The sequence below is a fragment of the Acipenser ruthenus genome, chromosome 13 (genome assembly GCF_902713425.1).
Source record: "Acipenser ruthenus chromosome 13, fAciRut3.2 maternal haplotype, whole genome shotgun sequence".
Taxonomy (NCBI): Eukaryota; Metazoa; Chordata; class Actinopteri; order Acipenseriformes; family Acipenseridae; genus Acipenser; species Acipenser ruthenus.
Window position 1 is genome coordinate 22,859,227 of NC_081201.1, and position 21,098 is coordinate 22,880,324.

Consider the following 21,098-nt stretch of genomic DNA (forward strand, 5'->3'; position numbering starts at 1 on the left):
ACTTAACCTCCTTGTGCTCCGTCTTTCGGGTGAGACGTAATTGTAAGTAACTCTGCAGCTGATGCATAGATCACACACCCTAGTCTCTGTAAGTCACCTTGGATAAAGTCGTCTGCTAAATAAACAAATAATAATAAATAATAAATAATCCATTATCATAAATGAAACTCAGGAGGGGAAGACTCATGAAATTAATTGGAAACTGAAGCTGATGAGAAGCAATTACCCTCCGCTGTACGGATTAAAATGGCGTGCTGCTTTTCATACGAAAAATGAGAAAAAGCAGGTTGCGTAGAGGATTTATACTGGACCCTGACGCCCTCCAATAAAACGAGGGAGTGGTTGTACAGTATTTGTTATTAGCCTATTTGTTTTTCTATGGGTCTCTCGCTGTATCGCGGCCCTCGATTATATAGCGTATTTATATTGGACCCCGACACCCGCGATAGATCGAGTGGGTGGTGTGTGTATATTATATATATATATATATATATATATATATATATATATATATATATATATATATAATACTTTACAGTTGTAGTCAAAACTTTACATACCCCAATGGAAATGTATAATCTTTCGAAGTTTCTCGAAACCAAATAATTATACGAAAAGTCTTTTGTAGCAAAAGTTTTGGTTTTGTGGATGAGGAAAAAAAGTTACATATATTGTCTACAATTAATATGCTGTATAAACATTTAAATTTTTCTGCATAGGTTTGCCTTTTACAGTTATCATATTGCCACACTCACCGACATAAGTGAAGACAAATTGACTCCCTAAGTCTGAATTGAGGGCAGTTTCAGTCATATAACAGTTACTATATTTTACTAAAGACCAGTCGTACCCAAGTAGACAGCGATCTTTCAGGTCATTGAAATCGAACAGATTAAAAACAAAATGCCACTGCCAACAAATGACAAAGTCTGCCTCAACATTTCACTCAAACATCTGTCTTACTTAGTGAAGCCGAAAGGCATTAGATTTCTGTGCTTTTGAATTTGCTAATCAAAAGGGCAATTGAAAATAACAGTTTTCCACACAAACAGCACTGCAATGATTTCTATGCTTCAGATCTCTCCTCAATCTAAAGGGAATGAACCATTGAATACAGTACCGCTAGACTCATCCAACTGTAAGTGTATATAATTATGCACCATAAAATACACTTCATATTTACAATATGGAAGAACTGGAGCATGTCCATTTAAAGACATGGAAACCTAGGAGGGGAGTCTGATTCCCCTATTAGTTCAGAGGCAGCACTGGCTGCATGGGCTATGATAGCTACTGTAGGGCTAACCTAGTACTTCTAAACTAGTCATAAACAAGCACTGAATTTATTACATGAGGAAATACTACATTGTATAAAGCACAGCACTGTCATGCAGCCATTTCCAAGAAGAAATTCCAAGACTGTGATAGGATTAAACAAAATGACAGCTTACCATATTTGTCTATCCAAGCATTGGGGTATAGTCTGTTTTGACCAACTCCTTTGTCTTCTTTTCGTGTACAAAAACTCATCTTGATGGAATGCTACAGACAGGGGTGCTGCAGATATTTGAACATCTAATCTTTAAAAAAAATCACAAGGGCCATTGAGACAATGAATGTATCGGATAAAGAGCCATGTATAATTAAAATGTAGAGTATGATGAATTTGTGCTACGTTGTTTACATTAATAGTTCAGGCACTTCTAAACACAATTATATGCAGTAAGCAGAAAACAGAGCTTAGCTTTAATACAGAATATATTTTTCCCCCATTTACTGACAGACACATACCCTTGGATGGCTAAATAAGGCCTCAAAAGAATAGCAGACTATTTAGGAAACGTATAAAGAAATTTGCAGTGTGTTATCTTTGGCACAGAAGGATAAACACACTGCATTGAAAAGAAGATAGATTTTTTGGCTGTTCACAGCCAGGTCAGTGAAAACAGGTCCATACATGGGAAGAAGCAGCTTTGATCTTGAGGTCCAATCCAGGCTGCTCTCTGGGAAGTCCTCCCCTAAAATAAACAGAGTGAGGGGGGGAAACACTCGGCAGAGCTGTCCTTCTAAAACCATCAGCTCAACAGGAGTGAGATTTATTCACTGCTGATCGTGCTGCTTAAAGCTTTTGTGTTTCTGCATAAAAGGAAATGTATTAGATTTGCCAAGATACCAACCGCCCCCCCACCCCCCCAACACAAACTACAGACAAGCTGGCTCAAACAACAAGAGCTGCAGTACACAGTGCCTGGTGCAGCATTCGGAAGAGTTTTACCATTTACCAGCAACAATCCTTTTGTAAAAATAATGTAGGACCAAACCTGTCTTGATTAAAATGGAAATTGTGAATTGTGCAGCTTTTAGCAAAACTGGGGGCAGCCTGTGTTCTTATACCATTATATACTCCACCCGTCTGCATATTTGTATTCATTGTAGTATTATTATTATTATTATTATTATTATTATTATTATTATTATTATTATTATTATTATTATTATTATTATTATTATTATATGTATTGTCTGTGTGTAAAAACACACTGTTTTATTGTTATTGTTTGACAGTCTGGATGGGGTTAAAATATCCCATCCAGATAAAATCGTGAGAATGCATGGTCAAGAGCGAGTGATTATTGACTATGCATATGAAAAATCCCATGTCGAATGTGGCAGAGGGATAAACTAGGTAATTAATAGCCAGTTAATCTCTCTGCCACAATATAAAAACCTGCAGCTTTGGCTGATCGAGGTTAGTGTGTTCAGAGGAGGAACGAGACGTGAGTGAAAGAGAAACTAAAAAGCTTAATCATTACAATTGTTATTCGTGCTGGGTTTATACCAGTGCCATACTTGTGTGTTCCATGTCTGTCTGTTTTGGCCAAGGTGCCGTTTTCTTTTGTGTGCAGTGTTTTGTTTTGTAAAACCTTTTGATTTATAATAAACCAGCAGAACAGCACATTCACTCACATTTATTGTTGTCTGACTACTTCCTGGCCAGCCAGCCTGGTCACACCATCCCATGTGCTTGAACTGTAGTACAGATCTTGGTTTTATTAATATGTTGCTTGGGGGCATTGGGGGGGAACCGATGTCAGCTTTTAAATATAGGGGAAACCCCCTTCCATTTATCTCCTGCACTACCATACCAAACCCCGTTGTATCATTTACTCCACCAGTTCCCAATCCAAACTACATAGCGTGAACTCTGGACTTGTCAAAATGTCCCGTTCAAGTTTAGCCCTGTTTTTCAACTAAATTATTACCAATATTAAATTATGTGGACACATTTTTTTCTTGCTGGTTGAAAGGTCTTTCCAACTTAAAAATTATATTTATTTTCATTCAGCTGATTTATAAGTTAATACTGTAAGAACAGTTGTCCTTATAAAATTTTACCTCCAGAATTTTGCAGTTTTCCCATGGTTATACTATGAATTTTTAACATAGTTTGTTGGTTTTTTTTTAATATGCTTTACCATGCCATCTCTGGGCTTTGCAGTGCTTACCTATGCAATACCAAGCTTTGAGTGTGCTTTATTATACTTTGCTATGCTTTTACTATGATAAACATTTTAAGGGTGATCGTGTCTAGTATGGTATGAGTGGCACTCAAAGACAGTCTAACTTAAATTTAAAACCCTCTTTTCATGATCTCTGTATTTAGAAATCGATAAGGTTCTGCATTGTCATGTTTATATTGTACATAAGACTGAAATTGAGCATAACCTTCATGACTGTATGTTCTATAATGCAAATCTAAATCACAAGTCACAAGCTCCATTCAAAAAAGCCCTAATTAAGATAGAACTGTGGGTTTTACTGCATCCATGTGTCTGTAATTAATCCCATGCTCTGTGACTTAATGCAGCATTTTATAGTTTCCAAATCCTGAGTTGTTTTTTTTTCTTAATGTGCTTTGTCAATACTAATTTACTGCAATCTGTTTCCAGGACATTACATCTTTGTATAATCAGCTCATTATTTCTTGTTACTTCTTTGGGAGGTCTGTTACATTTGTAGATGCAAGTTAATACATTTCCCAATATCCTTTACACTCAGCTGTCCGAACTAAAGCAATTAGTTTGATTCAAACTTTACTTCCCTGGGTGGGCGACTCCAAAATAATTTGCTCAAACAGAAAAATTCATGTTAAGAAGTAATTTACAATAAGCAACAGCTACATTTGGATAGATGAAAAACCCATGAATCCATAAATGGTCAATTGGGTTGTTGTTTACGGCTAACCCCATGAGTGAAATAAACACGGCGCTCTATGAACATTTCTGGAGTATCCTGTTAAAGTACATTTAAACCAATATTTAACAGCCGACATCAAATAATTACTTTCCTTAGATCAAGCTCTGCATCTCCTTAGCAACGTGGCGTACTTTGGAACAGTGTGCGATTCGCCTGGTCATTCTGTCATTGGATTTGAAAGAATGAGATATAGATTACAAAATGAGTAAAATATTCACTCAAAACCACCAAATTTGAAAAAGGTTATTCCAAAGATTTCTCAACGCTACTTGTTTACTAAACAGTTTTCACTGACCTTTATTGTTTTGTAAATGATGTATTTTAATAAACCATTAACACAAAATAAACAGTTTAACATATTAGTAATCTTGCAACAGTTAAAATGAAGTGTAATCGAATTGTCAATTGTGATACTACAATTCATACAGCTTATACAACCTCGGAAATTCTAACATCCTGGAAATGATTTCCTTGAAACTCTAAATGGAAAAGTACAGCAGAATCTCTCAGGGTGAAGCACTACTCAAAAGACCACATGATGCCTTGATTAAACAGATACAGGATTTTCACAATTTCATTTATTTTAGTTTTGACATTTCTGCTTAATACACAAGTTTCTCACTTGAACCAATTCAGCAGTTCAAGATCTTGTAACCAAGTTACTTTGTGCAAGTTACAAAATGAGGAAAACAAAACAAGGATGTTGTCTTTGTAGAATTTGTGTATTCAGGGTGAGTAACAAACAGACAGGGCAGTTGAGCAAGTTTTAATCTTTTCGCTGCCAAGTTACAGTAAATAGAAAAATGCCTCTACTGTTGGAAAAATGGAAACTGTAAATCATTCACAAAACCTGTGTTTAGGCATTTGATAACCACGTAGCATTACATTAGTATTATAGCAGAAAGCGATTCTGTACAGATACATAGATCTCAACTGGATATCAGAAGCCTGCAGCCGTCTAGTCCTATCACTTACTGTGCAATCAAGTACATAACAAATGATAGTGTAAATGATTTCTGAAATGTGATTTCTACGTCTATATGAGTTATGTTAACTGTCTGTTTTCTGAAGCAGACTGATGAAAAGACGTCTTCAGATCAGCACCAGTTCACTTCTACATCTAATCTAAACCTGCTTCCCATGGAACCAGAAAGAGGCAGCATCGTCTATTCAATTGATCGTAGAACAATGGATCTAAATATCACCTTCATTTTTTTCAAACACCTGTATTAATCTTCATGGCTTTCTCAATATTATCACAGACAGAAATAAAGTATAGCAACTAACCTGCAGTGCTGAATGTTTGATTTTCAAATCTTGGGTACTTTATTAATTATCCTCAATTAAACTATGCATTGTCATTTTTATACACTATACTATTCTGTTGATATACATCATGGTTAGCAACTTTTATTCATGTTGATAGCTCTGATTCTGAATTTACAGCCGGGACAGGGGATGTTACTAACTTGTTTTTGTTTTATTGTTTAGGTTACATGCTGTTACAATTAATATATTCATGGCAGGACAGCAATGTGTAGCAGCTCCTTGCTTTTGTTTCCAATGGTGTCCTACACAGCAGATGCTCCCATCCTGGCCTGAATACTTCCTGTACTCTGCTTATTCAGTTTGGATACATCACATTAATTATATCCTTTACTTAACTAGATCATTTCCACTCAATACTGGTCATCTATTACGCTGCTTACACTTTACTCGAAATGCCATGTAATAAAGCAAGAAGCGTAACAAACGCAATGAATTACATTTAACAATGACAGCTGGTATCTTTTTTGCCCTCATTAAATGTAATAGTAATGTTATTTAGGTCTTAAACTCCACTCTGTGTTCACTCAATCTGCCACATCCAGGCACTTTGCTTACCATCTGCTCTGAAATGAATCCCTGCTTGCAAATGGTCTTGCTTTTCTTTTCCTCTCTTATCATAAACTTAGTACTCAGCAGGTGGGAAACCTTGCAGGCAGAAAGGATGTAATACTCAGCAATCGATACTGTACATCAAGCCATTTAAATACACAAGTGATCCAACTTCCTTTTAGTTTTAAGTTTATTTTTTGTAAATGTAACAGATTAAAAGTAACATTTGGCATTGTGTAGCTACTGTATGCACAATCTATTTAAAATAAGTTCTTACAAGTATAACAAACTTGGAATAAAGGGCATTGCTTTTTGCTTTGTTTTTTCTATTTCTTCTCAAGCTATAGCATCTTCAGGCTCTGGGGTAGGTCCAGGCACAATGTGGTCATGGGTTTCTCTGCATGGAGGAGGGGGCTGAGGGAATAGAAGAAGGTGATAGCAGCACATGAAGATATAATCTCCTATACTGCTTCTGCAAACACCACAGTAAAAGATGCAGGACTACCCAGCACAAAGAGTTGAGTAGTGTCTACTAGCACATGCATGTTTTCAGTTATAAAAGGAGGCTTTCCTGAAGAGTACATTTTGTTTTCTCCATGCATAATTCATATAACTATTTAGAACAGGGGTATCCAACCCTGGTCCTGGAGAGCCCCTGTCCAGCAGGTGTTATAAGTGTCTTTACATCATCAGTGGCTAAAGATCTGGAACAACTGTTAAACTTAACTAATTAAGCCAATAATGGTTCAATTAAGTAACAGAGATTGTTTGAAACGAAAACCAGCAGCCACCGTAGCTCTCCAGGACCAGGGTTGGAGACCCCTGATGCAGAATAATATGCACATTATTATTTCTTGTGTATTTGAAGGTTTTTGTGAAGTGTCTTTTTTCATACACGTACATCTATCCATCGGCATAGCTGTTAATTCAAAGTTAGATCCATCGGTATGATGAAAAAGTTGATGAAAATGATATTTATCAAGAGCATGTCCAGAATAGAATGGTTCTCCAGATGTATTCAGAAATGCAAGTGTGATATACGGACAGACAGACACGCATGTATAGCCCCGGAATATGATATTAACAAGCTAAATAATGTTAATACCCAGTTTCATGACAATACAATAAGCGGTTCTCCAGATTTGTAGAAAAGCGGGAAGTGTGACATCACGTACAGACGTACAATCGCCTCCAAAATATCCCTTTCACTGAGGATGTCATTCCCAGCGGAAGATAGTCAGGTTTTCTCAATGTGTAGATTATTACTGCTAATATTTTCCCCATTTTTGATTAGATTTACCAGTTTGCTTGTGAGTAGTCTGTACATACACTAGATGTATAATCCATGCTGCAGATTTGTTCTAGTGCCCCGGTTTGACACATCATTGTCATATGTATATAAAACTAGGCTGGCTCTCACTTACATATTGGAGGCTTTTTCATTGGTATTGTTTTGTATTTAAGGTTTTTAACGGCTTGGTATCCTCATATTTGAGTGCTCTGGTAAAAAGGACTAGCATTTGTTATAGTTTACACTCTCAGGACTCTGTTAATCTGGCTGTTCCAAGGGTCTGTACACATTTGGGAGAATTATCTTTCTCAACTCTCGAAGACATGGAATTGTTTCCATCATAGTATGAAGATGGAATTTGATATCTTTTTCTTTCTCTGGTTATAAAGATTGTATTTGGACACTGCTTAGAACCTCCTACCAATGCTTCTCCTTTATTCCACCTTAAAGAGACATGTCCTATTTATTCTGTTCTTTGATCTCAGTATGCTGCCGATTAAGTTTGAACCACACATGTTTTTATTGTGTTGCTTGTACTTGTCATGTTATTGTTTTCCAGGACCCCACAGCAGTGTGTAGTAGTGGTTAGGGCTCTGGACTCTTGACTTGTTCAAACCCAGGTGGGGGACACTGCTGCTGTACCCTTGAGCAAGGTACTTCACCTAGATTGCTCCAGTAAAAACCCAACTGTATAAATGGGTAATTGTATGTAAAAATAATGTGATATCTTGTAACAATTGTAAGTCGCCCTGGATAAAGGTGTCTGCTGAGAAATAAATAATAATAATAATAATAATAATAATAATAATAATAATAATAATAATAATAATAAATGAGGCCTCGGTCTCAATGGGGAAATCTCCTGGCTAAATAAACAAAGAAAAAGTAAAAAATAAAATAAAATAAAAATCACCTGCATAATATTCAATTAGAAAATGGTTGCTGACTGCACCCCTAGCAGAAAAGGGTCCACAATACAGAACACGTATTGTTCTAGAGTCTAGAACTGACTGTCAACTGATCGATACCTCTCCTGTGGAGTTATGCAACACACTGTTTGCTGCATTGAGTGCTGTGTCTTGTAATTGAAATACAAGAATATACTTTGCAGTCAAGCAGCAAAAAGTTGATATTGATTTAAAAAAAAAAAAAAAAAAGCAAAAAGGCACAAAAATGAAGTCAAGATTATTCAAATGGAAATTGTGTACGTGTTCTCCGTAGATATCTTTCATCTTCACAAGAGTACAACCCAAACTATTCCTCAGAGACAGCTGTTCACATCACAACGTTTCATAAACCCAAGAGGTATGAAGCAAGCAGACTTCAAATACCTGAATGAAACACTTTGAATGATTAAAAAAGCTCAAATAAAAAGCGTACAGTGTGTATTGCGCTACACCTTACAAGAAAAAAAAGGGGGTTGTATTTCATTTCTTTCTCACGTGTGGGCACTTATTTCACAGTGGTCAAGTAACCTGATACCAAACAAAAGGTGTAAAATATTTAACAGATAACACAAATAATTGATCAGCTGCTTCGGAGCTTTGTGTCTGCACACTTCAGCAAGGCCATTTACTTCTTAAATTAGCCCTAATATCTGTGCATCTCCTTGTGCTATTAATTCAGATTTGTGGCCTCCACAATGACTAGCAGCTGTGTCTTTGTTTATTTTCTACTGATTAGATTCTAACCCTGCTACCATATGCTGCCGAGACATTTTCTTAAAAATTGTCAAGAAAAGTCAATGCATAATTAACTATCTAATTTTTCAATTTGCCTCTGTGGGACTCTGTTTAAGCCTCTGCAGTCATTTTAATGAAGATATGTAGATACCACTGCTTTCCTGATTTTAATTAATTCTTATAAAGGAAGGAAATCCTTAGGAGACAGAGCAACGCTATCCATCCCTTGGCTATGTTTGGTGTGCATATGAAAAGTGTTACAGAACCCTCTGTAATGTTTACAGGAAACACATTATTTTACCTTTGCTGTACCCTGTGTCGTCCATATCGCAGAAATATATCAACATATTCCGATATTTTCTTTTATTCACACACAGGTAAATAAACTAGAGAATTACTTTTTTTCAACTTTCATGCTCTTCTCACATCGCAGTGTATCCAGGTCAAGCTCCCTTTGGGAGCAATGCTGGTGCTCCGATTGAAGCGAGTGGTATTGTTGGAACAGAAAACCAGCATTGTTGCAGAAGGGTGTGTGATCTGGACTACACTGCGATAGAAGACTTTGTTTTCTCCTGGCGAACGCTCCCGAGTAAATGTTGATCACCCAGTTGATTTATGACCTACTATGTGGGAAAAAATATTGAGTCAGCAATACGTTTAAAAATATGGGACAACACGGGACACAGCAAAGGTAACTTAATGCATTTCTTGTAAACTTTGCAGGGTGTTTTGTAACAAAGTCCATTCTGGAGAACAGAATGGAAACATTTTTTGTTGCAAAATCACTTTTTAACCATTTAAACATAGTTGCTAATGACCCAACACCCTATGGACAGTATTAAGCCAGGTGTTTCTCTACCCTTTGCATTATCAGTTACTCTTAACTATTATGCCATCACAACATTATACTTGATATGTGGTACTGCAATAGCTGAAGGAAATCTCTGCTGCAGGCCTTGTTTTCAGATAGTCCCGCACCTTTTGGGCCTTCTTTCCTATCAGTAATCAGCTTTTCCAAATGACTGAAGACACTGCTGAAGTGCAATGACCAAGGAAGTCAGACTGAGTAGTACCAGATATCATAGGTTTACAATGAAAATACGTTTTTGACATATGATCATCATCATAGGAGGCTGTGTGGTCCAGGAGTTCCCCGGTTCAAATCCCGGTTCACTCAGCGACTCACTGTGTGAACTTGAGCAAGGCACTTAACCTCCATGTGCTTCGTCTTTCAGGTGAGACGTTGTTGTAAGTTCACACACCCTAGTCTCAAGTCGCCTTGGATAAAGGTGTCTGCTAAATAAACAAAAAATAATAATAAATAATAATATGTAGCCAATGGACATTTTATTAGCTACATTCATTTAAGTATTCCTACTACTGGAAGGATAACGTCACTTACTCAATTACTGTGTAGGTTAAACGGTTCTGAATAGAAACAGAGAGAAATGTTTGGGTTTTATTTTTAGTAGTTTTTTTTTGTTTTGTTTTTTACCTAGCATGTAGAGCCTTCTACCTGTAATAACAGGTGCAAGACATCTGGAAAGAATGGTACTAACCTAAAAATACAATGTTTAATGCTAACATCAAAATAAAGCAAACACAAACCACACAATGCATTTCTTTACCAAGAAAGGGTCCGCCTAAAGCTTTATAAACATTCTGCAAGGCTTTCACACTTCTGTAATGACACAAATTGAAGTTTACAATGCTACGCAGTTACAAACCCATGTACTGCTAGTTTATTACCCAATGGGACTAACCAGAGCAAAGCTTATACTCATCACCCATTGTATTTTTTTTTCATTCGTATCAAAATCATGTAACTTTGTATAGAATCTAAGTTGATATAATAATTTTTAACCACAGCTAATCCTTTCTAATAATGTTAGTTATTTTCAAAATTGTATCTGTAACAAATAGCTATTAACTTCACTAGAGGTACATTGGAAATCTTAGAACTTTCATCCACCAATCAGGAAGTTCCACTGCAGGGCACGCCCAAACAGCAGATGACCACTGAACATTCAGACAGAATGTCTGGCTTTAAAAAAGCAAACCATTGAAATGCTAAATTAAAGAATAATGAGTAAAACAGATTTAAAATGTTTAAAAATAACAATAAAAAGGCACTGTGTACCAGTTTCTCATTGCAATAAAACCCTGATAAAGGGCACTACCTTGGTATTGTAGTTGTCAGCTACTGTACTAAATAGAAATCTTATCATGGTTAAACCTAACTATCCACACTTTGCTGGTAGTTCTACAAGTCTGTGAATTTAAAAGACATGTGAAAGCCTTATCTTCATAAATTATTAATTCAAGCAAGTTGTTTACTTAAAATAAAAATTAAACAAAAAGACATTGTCCAATCATGTAGACCAATGCATATAATATACTATGGAGATTTACAATATATCGAGAGAACAATTTATCCATATGTAAATAAAATTGCTGAGGGCAAAAGCTATTGAGATGAAGATGCTGTAATATACTGTACTGCACATTTTACATTCAAATTAAAATCTGAAGAAAACAAATTGTATGTTGTACTTTGGTGGGTCATTTTCACCCATTCCAGCAACTGAGCATTTAAAAAAAAAAAAAAGTTCAACTCTCAAATAAAGAATTTGTGAATAATAGATGCTTTTCCTATGTTTATACTATTCATATGCTGGGTTTTTTTTCCACCGTTACTAGAGGACTTAATCATACTTAACCAATGCACTACACTTTAGTATTCTCCACATGCCACAGCATACTGCAGTAACCCTTTAGAAAGGGGATTGCCCCACCCACCTGTTAAATTAGGAAAAATATTCCAATCTTCAAAAAATTACAATTATATAAACTACAGTGTTTATTTTATTGTATGTGTATTATTACAATACCGCTTAGGGTGCAGAACTAAAAGCTACACAGAAATACAAATAGCTTTCACCAATATAATACAGTATAATAATGCAATTATATTTCTGTTAATCACAAAGCTCATAATCTCCACTTGGTAATGAATATCAAGGAAATCTCGTGTGCAACCCGAAATATTTTTCTAAATGAAAACATGTACTGGGTGCTACAGTCAGGTGAACGCTAGTATATGCTACAGTGGCTCAGACTTCAAAGACTTAAACATGACATGAACCCAATGTTCTGAGCGAAAAGAAACAATAATCTAATATAACAGACTACAGCAAAGGTAATGGGTTAACTAGATGTGTAAGATATGCATTGCTACTATATTTAAGTGCTCTAATAGTGAACCCAGATTGTCTTTTTTTAACTTTGTTCACAAACAGGCGTGTGCTGTGATGATGTACGGTGCAGTACCCGGTGGCTGCTGACTTCGTAATTGCATTATCTGCAACTGCTGATGAAGGGCTGCGTTCAACCCCCGATGAAGTGCTGCGTTCAACCCCCGATGAAGTGCTGCGTTCAACCCCCGCTGTTTTCTCTTCGCCTCACCTGCCCTGTTCTGAGTAACCTCTGGTGCACAATATGCAAATTGACTGAACCACCAAGCTGTAGCCAATTACAATTATCTTTCGAAATATTTGTCTTTAAATTATTATTATTATTATTATTATTATTTTAGAAACTAGCTTAATGTTTTGATGCTTGTGCGTAATGATTACTACCAGCAAAATGTTATTTTTAACAAAATAATATTAACACCGACCCCCAACACATTTAAATAAACCATGCTTATGTTTTATTTAAGATAAACAAACATCAGCAAAAATAATAATATTTAAAGTCTAGCTGTACACAAATAGAAACAAATGCATCAAGCCAGGTCTAAACAAAACCACGCAAACGCTGAATAATTCAAGACTGCACGGTGATCTTACCTTGAAAATCATACCACGGTCTGTTTCCCTCTCAAATGGCACTACAACATGCTTTGCGTTAGCTGATGTATGTGCTAGTGTGACAGCAAGCGCTGCCCACTCCATGACAGCAGTTACCCACCAATCCTGCTGGTTTCCCTCCCTCCTCATTAGAATAGAATGCATCTCGAATCATCCAGTGTGGTGTAGCCTGGCGGGGCGGGCTTAATACGATACTTTTTAACCAATGAGACAATACGAGTATTATTTAAAGGGATCAGCGCTCACACATGCAGTTTTACAAGAAAGCTATACAGTTTATAGTAATCTGAAGCAGTCTTCCTCGCATGACCGTTTCAAAAGTGAAAAGTTATCTTATTTCGTGAAGATGTCGTTATTACAAAATGCACTTCAAAATAAATAGCAATACAGAATTGTTATATACAAAAATGATTTATTTAAATATTAAAAGTCGGTTTTAAATAATAAAAAAAACCCAAACCAACCCACAACCCAAAAAGCCCATATAAATCTGTCTACAATTTTGATGTGGGTAAAGCTGAGCCATAATTTTTTCCCGAATGACGGTTCATGGTGTCTGTACATAAATCTAAATACGTAATTGCATTGCCCTATAGCTAATCCCATGCGTGTTCCGAGCTGCAAAATCAAAAAAAATATAGAGGCCTATTTTAACCGTGAGTAATTGTAGCATATTGACATCACGTGATACTCGTGTATTATTTGTTACATTGGGAATTTTCACAGTTACATATACATTGTATCACGTCAAATGTTGTAGATTGAACGTTACTGTACGCGGTACCTTAGGGTTAAACAAATGGATGTGCATGTTGGAGACATTTTAAAATATCTGTTTTTTCAGGAACAATTACTTTAAGTTTAAATGAGAAATGATTACAAATGTAAAACAACTGTACAGCTCGATTACTGATGAATTGTTTTTTTTTTCATATTTTCATGATCATTTTACACATGTTCTTGTCTTTTTTATAAATGGTTTGTTTCAGACGTAGTTTGCCAGGTCTGGCAAATCATTTTAATAAACGAATGTAAAGCACAAAAGCTGAACTTGAAATGTAAATATCACAACAAAAGACACACCATTACTTAGGTGCTGCCTTTCCCCCACCATTTTTAAACCTGAATATGTATTGTTTTTTATACTAAGGTTAAAAAAAAACATTGTTGTTTCTGCTCCTTGGCATGAGGGTATACATTTCTCTTCATTTTCTTTCAGTTCAGTTCCATAATAAACTCTGAGGAGGAAAAATCTACTGCCTCAACTTTAGCTGTCTTGAATCTGAAAGCTAGACTTAGTCTGCCAAGCACTTTATCTAATACAACCTCACCTTTGAGGCTCAACCTAGAAAAGAATTGAGATGGATTTTCTGTAAGCCTTTCACAACAGACCTGTATTAGCTTATGGGGGTAAAAAAAAAAAACCGGAGAATGAAACTTGAAGCTGAAATTATGACCTATTAGGTTTAAAGAAGTATTTCAGTGGCTATCTTCTGAAGATGTCATTCTTCAGCCTGTGGGTACCACTTATCTGTGTGATAAAAACAAACCATGAACACAAAAAAGACACATGTATTAATGCTTTGCAGAAACAAACTATCTACTTTGGCAATACAGTGATGCTCCATTGGTATTGCAATGGTTCTGTACTTAAGCAATGTCAGATACAGTGATATGAGCTATTTGTAAAATGGTACCACATTTTCATATTTGACATATAAGTGGTATCGCACAGCAAATTCAATGCATTAATATGGACTGCTGAGGATCTTTCAGCTAATCAAAGTGCATAGCTTGACATCAACTGTATCATTTTGATTTTGAACCGTGCTGTATCTGTATGGTTGACGTCACCTGATTTTAAAAAATCATACCAGAGGTACCTCTCAGAATTCCTTCCAACTTCAAAGTCAATTCAAAACGGTGACATCACAATCAGCCACATAACTTAGCCATTAACTGTAGGCCCTATTCTCATCATCAACCCATCTTTTCAATGAAAATGACAATGGAGTTTACTTTTTATATTATATAAGACAATAAGGCACTATATAATAGATTTATAGGACTGAGAGCATCTGTGTATGGGTTATATTGGCATTCTGTCCATTCACTTCTATCCATGCCGATATTACCATGTGCTATTCATGTTTGTCAAATCAAGCCCCTGCATGTTTCTATGTTCCCATAAAAAAGAAGAGTTATGTTTTTATAATATAAGGCACTTCAGCTTTAAAATGAAAACCATACTAGGCCCATTCACAAACACTGGCTCAATCTCCCTTCTCTTCTTGTGGTGGTAAAAACCCTCTAAGACTTTTCATGCTGTGTAGCCCGAAGCTAGACACTATACTCTGCAGTTTCTCTGCAGCGCTCGGATAAAAAATAAAAGGAGCTAGCTAGAAAAGTCTAAAATCAGTCCAGCTCAGGCTTTAATTACCCTGTCCACAGCAATCTGTAACTGCTTCTTTAGAAATCCCATGTTAACCACAAGGTCTGCTCTCATGCCTCGCTGGCCTGTGTATCCACCCACTGTTATGGAAAATTATTATTTTTTTATTTTTTATTCCTGCACTGGCTTTTTTTTTTGGTAACCAACAAAAGGCCTTATTGTTTGAATCTCTTCATTCAGTAAACAGCTCTCTCCACCCAGGATCACTCCCAGTACATTGAGGACACACAGGAGTGGGAAGGACTGAAATCATCTGGCAGGTCAGACCACATATCACAACAAACTCCACAACATGCAATTTTGTACTTTGTACTCCCTCCACAGTGATCAGTGTACTGAAGTTGTTCAGAGAGCACAGACTACTGCAGTGATATTACAGTTATGAATGTGTACATATTTCAGTGGAGCTTTTTGGCCAATGAGATTGTTTCTTGATTTCTAAATGCATCTGCACTATATGAGTGATATACATAAAGTGAGCAATACACAGAAGGTGCAGTTACCGAAAGGAATAATGAAATAATTGTAACAGTATAAAACCTGCAGGAATGGTGATGCACCTGCTAAAGGCACAGCCGCATAGGGTGCAGGATGATTTATTTAGCCAGGGGAGCACAGATTCAAGTCCTGGCTGTGCAAGGTTGCAAATCTTCGCTGGGGATTCCACAGGGAGTTGCACATCCATGGGTTTGGGAGGCAAAATTGGCAGGGACTGTTTCTGCCTTTTGTCCTTCAGAGGCCGATAAGGTGTAAAGACTGGTTTGGTCGTGGGATCATTGGATGCCCACTGACCTTCAATTCTCCTGAGCTGTTGTGGGGAACTACTTCAGAAAAGGAGCATAATTAGACATACTGTACTAAAACAGAGGTAAAATAATAATACAACATCTAAGTAAGTAAAAAAAACAACAAGAACCAACTTAATTGGAGTTGTGTAATTCCTCTTCTGACTAGCTTCTTGCTAGATTTATATTGTAAAATGTATGTCTTCCTTCATGAAGTATGCCTTTGCACTTGCTGTGAAATAGTCCCAGTCATACTTTCTTTATTAACCACATTATTATCTTAATGTTGCCGTCACTTCAGCTTTCCTGCCAGCTCAAGGAAGTAAGTACTACTTAAGTCAGTGTACCTTTTTCACAGGTGTGTTTTGACAGCTGAGTGAACCTGCTTGCAGAGGGAGTAGAGGACATTCATCAAAGCTTTACAATTACTTCCTTAACTATCAGAACAACATTTTCACAAATGCCTTGATGTTTTGACGTCCCTTTACCTGTGCAGTAACACCAGAAATGACTGTATAGCTTTGTAACAGGAAAGGTACAGTGAAATAAAGTCAGGAAAACAAAATATCAAAATTAACTGAATCAGATTTCATCTTGAAATACCTTAAACATCATGCCTAGGCACTACAGTGGAGTTAATTATTTTCCTTTTTCTGCACGTATTTGGAAAATGAAGTGTGTGGGAATGAGGTTAATGTTCAGCTTGTTTCAAACTATAAAGCATGTGCAGCCAACAAGTCTGCTTTTTATCTGCTGGAAACATGACTGTTTGAAAGGAGTACAGATAAAGCCAGTGGTAAAAAGCCAATTTATTTTTAATATTCCATTTTCTAGTTCGTGGGCTGACCAAGCTTATGTATTTTGGACAAATAAAAAATCACATCATTTTAAAGTAAAACGCAATGCACTTTTTTCTTTCTTTTAATCATTTTGCTGTAGTTGCTGCTGCTGCTTATTGCTTTACCAGATGTGAATGAATGTCACGAGTAAATATGATGGATTCAGCTTGAAAACAGATCACCATGCAGCTGTAAGACATTTTGAATCCTGGCTACCAATTCCAAAACAACCAACCCAAATGTAACTTTATAAGGTTAGCAGTACCTCAGCCTAGTTCTTTCTTGTGCCACTTTGTTGGGTAATTGTTAAAATCTCCATCTCTTTACACTAGTGACCAATGCACTTACCTCTCAACTACAGGGCTTGTTGGGAAGGGAAGTTTGTCCTTGAACAGTAATGTTAGCGGTTCCAGCTCTTACCTTTCCATTCAATTGAATGGGCAGAGATGTCAAGCCATTACACAGGACAGCTCCTGGTCCTGTTCTGCACCCATATTTCACTACTTGTAGTATAATACGATAACTATAATTTTTAAGACAAGTGAACTCAACATAAACTTGACTCTTAACTGAATCATAAATTCCCCATTATCTTTAACTGATTTATTTTTAATGTACTGTGGCAGGGTGTAAGCCCTGCATGTGTAAATAGTGTGTGTGTGTGTGTGTGTGTGTGTGTTGTGTTGGTGTTTTGGAATGTAATTTTGGCTGGGATGAGGTTAATTTCATCCCTGCCAGAACCCTCAGATGGAAGGTGTGGATTCCCTAATTAGATAATTGAGTCCTAATTGAGGAATGTCCACATGTATTTCTAGGAAGAGAAAACCCTTTGTTTGGTGGTGGTGTTTAATGGCAGTGCTCAGTGAAAGCGGTGCTCAGCGAAGGCGGTGTTCTGTGAAGGCGGTGCTCTGCGAAGGCGGTGCTCAGTGATGGTGATGCTCTGCTGTATGCTCTGCTGTATGTTTCTGTCTTTGTTTGTGCAGGAGAGAGAAAACCTTTACAAAAAAGCAGGTCAGCTGATAGGAAGCAGGTCTCTGATGGGAAGAGGTCAAACAAGGTGTAGTTCCCCATTGACTTTCCTTGGAATGGGACACAAAGACTTGTCCAGTTCTATGAACTAAAGATGAAAAAATATCAACCTATCGTGATAAAAGGTTGTACATCAACACATGACCAAAAGCATCAAGCCCATCATGTCTATATTTAATGCTAAAGATAGGAAGTCAATTTACTTAGCCTAGAACAGGGGTTCTCAGACCAGGGGTCTGGACCCCCTGGGGGCACACATTAGTTTTAATAAGTCAACCACATCTAAAATAGACCCTCAGTTCTTTGTTTTAATTATGTTACACCATTAGTGAATATTTTGTACATATTTATGAAACTCCTGGTTATATATACTATTTTTAATGTTAAAAGTCTATGTACAGATATAGATGTATTCCTATAATGTATTAATAAGAGGGGTATATTGGGGGTTTGTGGCAGATCCAAGCCACTTTAAAGGGGGTCCCAGTAAGACAAAGTTTTAGAACCACTGACCTAGAATAAAGATAAATTAAGGGGGACCTGACTGAAGTCTACAAAAACTTAAAAGGAGTTGACAAAGTTAGGAGGAGACACCTCTTTACACAGAGAGTGGTGAGTGTATAGCATGGGTTACCTAACCATGTATTTGATGCGGAATCATTGTGATCCTCTGTTTATAAGCCTACTCTTTCTAGCAGGCCATGATATAATACGATTAAGTCATGATGTGGTGAAAATTTGATTCTGCAGTTTACTAAAGAGAACTATTTCCCATTGTAACTTCAACCTGCTGACGTGATTATACTGCTATTCTGGATTACTGCTGGAAATGTATTTAGCGTTTAAACTGCTTACTTTAAAATACCCATTTTGTGTAAATGTTTCTAGAATTCTTACTGTTCTATGAAACAACATGTTGAATTGATTTTACAAACTAACTAGAAACTTTGTTTGTTTGTATGTTTGGCATGAATTGGTATAGTATTATATAAAGCTTGCGTTCAAGATAAACAAGTGTGTAATACTAAAATTGACTCAGAATGATTGAAAACTCTATACAATGTAACTTGAAACTACAACTAAGTTTGCATTTAACACAAATAAACTTAAAGATATGAAATGAAAAAAATGACTTTAATGTCCATTCTGAATGTAAGTAGTGTACAATTTAATTGTTAGGATTAAAAAATGGAGGTGTTATCTGTCTGAAGAGAAATGAGATTATATGGTCTTGTTCTGTTGACATCATGAACGATCTCACTGCACCATTCTGAAGAGGGGCAGGAGGTTTGTTAACCTGGATGCACATAATTACATGAATGCATTATTAATTCAATGTCTTATTGCAAATCAGATGCAGGGTGCATAGTACACCACAATGCTTCCCAAGCCAAAACATTTGGAGAAACTCCTGCAGTCAGTCCTGGGTTCTAGAACTCCCGAGGTATATCAATGACTAGGTGCCAGAAATGTACAGTGCCTTGCATAAGTATTCACCCCCCTTGGACTTTTCCACATTTTGTAGTGTTACAACCTGGAATTAAAATGGATTTAATTGGGATTTTTACCATTTGATTTACACAATATACTTAACACTTTGAAGGTGCAAAATATTTTTTATTGTGACACAAAAGTTAATTAAACAAAAAAAATACATTTGTTGGTTGCATAAGTATTCACCCCCCTGAGTCAATACTTGGTAGAAGCACCTTTGACAGCAATTACAGCTGTGAGTCTTTTTGGGTAAGTCTCTACCAGCTTTGCACATCTGGATCCTGCAATTTTTGCCCATTCTTCTTGGCAAAATTGCTCAAGCTCTGTCAAGTTGGATGGGGACCATTGGTGAACAGCAATTTTCAAGTCTTGCCACAGATTCTCAATCGGATTGAGGTCTGGGCTTTGACTGGGCCATTCTAAGACATTCAGGTTCTTGTTTTTAAACCACTCCAGTGTAGCTTTGGCTGTGTGTTTAGGGTCATTGTCCTGATGGAAGGTGAACCTCCACCCCAGTCCCAGGTCTCTTGCAGACTGAAACAGGTTTTCCTCTAGAATTTCCCTGTATTTGGCTCCATCCATCTTGCCCTCTATCCTGACCAGTTTTCCAGTCCCTGCCGATAAAAAGCATCCCCATAACATGATGCTGCCACCACCATGCTTCACCGTGGGGATGGTGTTCTCAGGGTGACGAGCAGTGTTGGTTTTGCGCCACACATAGCGTTTTGCGCTAAGGCCAGAAAGTTCAATTTTAGTCTCATCAGACCAGAGAACCTTTTTCCACATGTTTGCTGTGTCTCCCACATCCCTTTTGGCAAAATCCAAATGGGATTTGATATGGGTTTTTTTCAGCAATGGCTTTCTTCTCGCCACTCTTCCATAAAGCCCAGCTTTGTGGAGCATCCGGGTTATAGTTGTCCCATGGACGGTTTCTCCCATCTCAGCTGTGGCTCTCTCCAGCTCCTTCAGAGTTACCATTGGCCTCTTGGTTGCTTCTCTGACTAATGCCCTCCTTACCTGGTCACTGAGTTTTGGTGGACGGCCTTCTCTAGGCAGAGTCGCGGTTGTGCCATATTCTTTCCATTTTTTAATAATGGATTTAACGGTGCTCCGGGGGATGTTCAAAGTTTGGGATATTTTTTTATAACCCAACCCTGATTGGTGCTTCTCCAGAACTTTATCCCAGACTTGTTTTGATAACTCCTTGGTCTTCATGATGCTGTTTGTTTAGATCTGCTCTCTAACAAACTCTGAGGCCTTCCAGAAACAGGTGTATTTAATCTGAGATCAAGCGACACTTTAATTGCACACAGGTGGACTCCATTCAACTAATTATGTGACTTTTGAAGGCAATTGGTTGCACCAGAGCTTATTTAGGGGTGTCACAGCAAAGGGGGTGAATACTTATGCAATCAATACTTTTCAGTTTTTTATTTGAAATAATTTTGAAAATTATGTAGATTTTTTTTCCCACTTTGACATTATGGACTATTTTGTGTAGATCAGTGACAAAAAATCC

General features: G+C 37.0%; 2 protein-coding genes across 2 annotated transcripts in view; one reads left to right on the top strand and one right to left on the bottom strand.

Annotated features, from left to right (window-relative positions):
- Positions 1–13,093, bottom strand: part of LOC117418210 (coiled-coil domain-containing protein 106-like) — a 32,331-nt gene extending 19,238 nt beyond the window's left edge. Inside the window, exon 1 of the mRNA XM_059035753.1 lies at positions 12,960–13,093. The gene's annotated coding sequence lies outside the window, so the exon portion shown is untranslated. The remainder of the gene's footprint in view (positions 1–12,959) is intronic.
- The window catches only part of LOC117418609 (annexin A7-like), a 139,277-nt gene that overhangs the window by 62,216 nt on the left and 55,963 nt on the right, over positions 1–21,098 (top strand). The window lies entirely within an intron of this gene.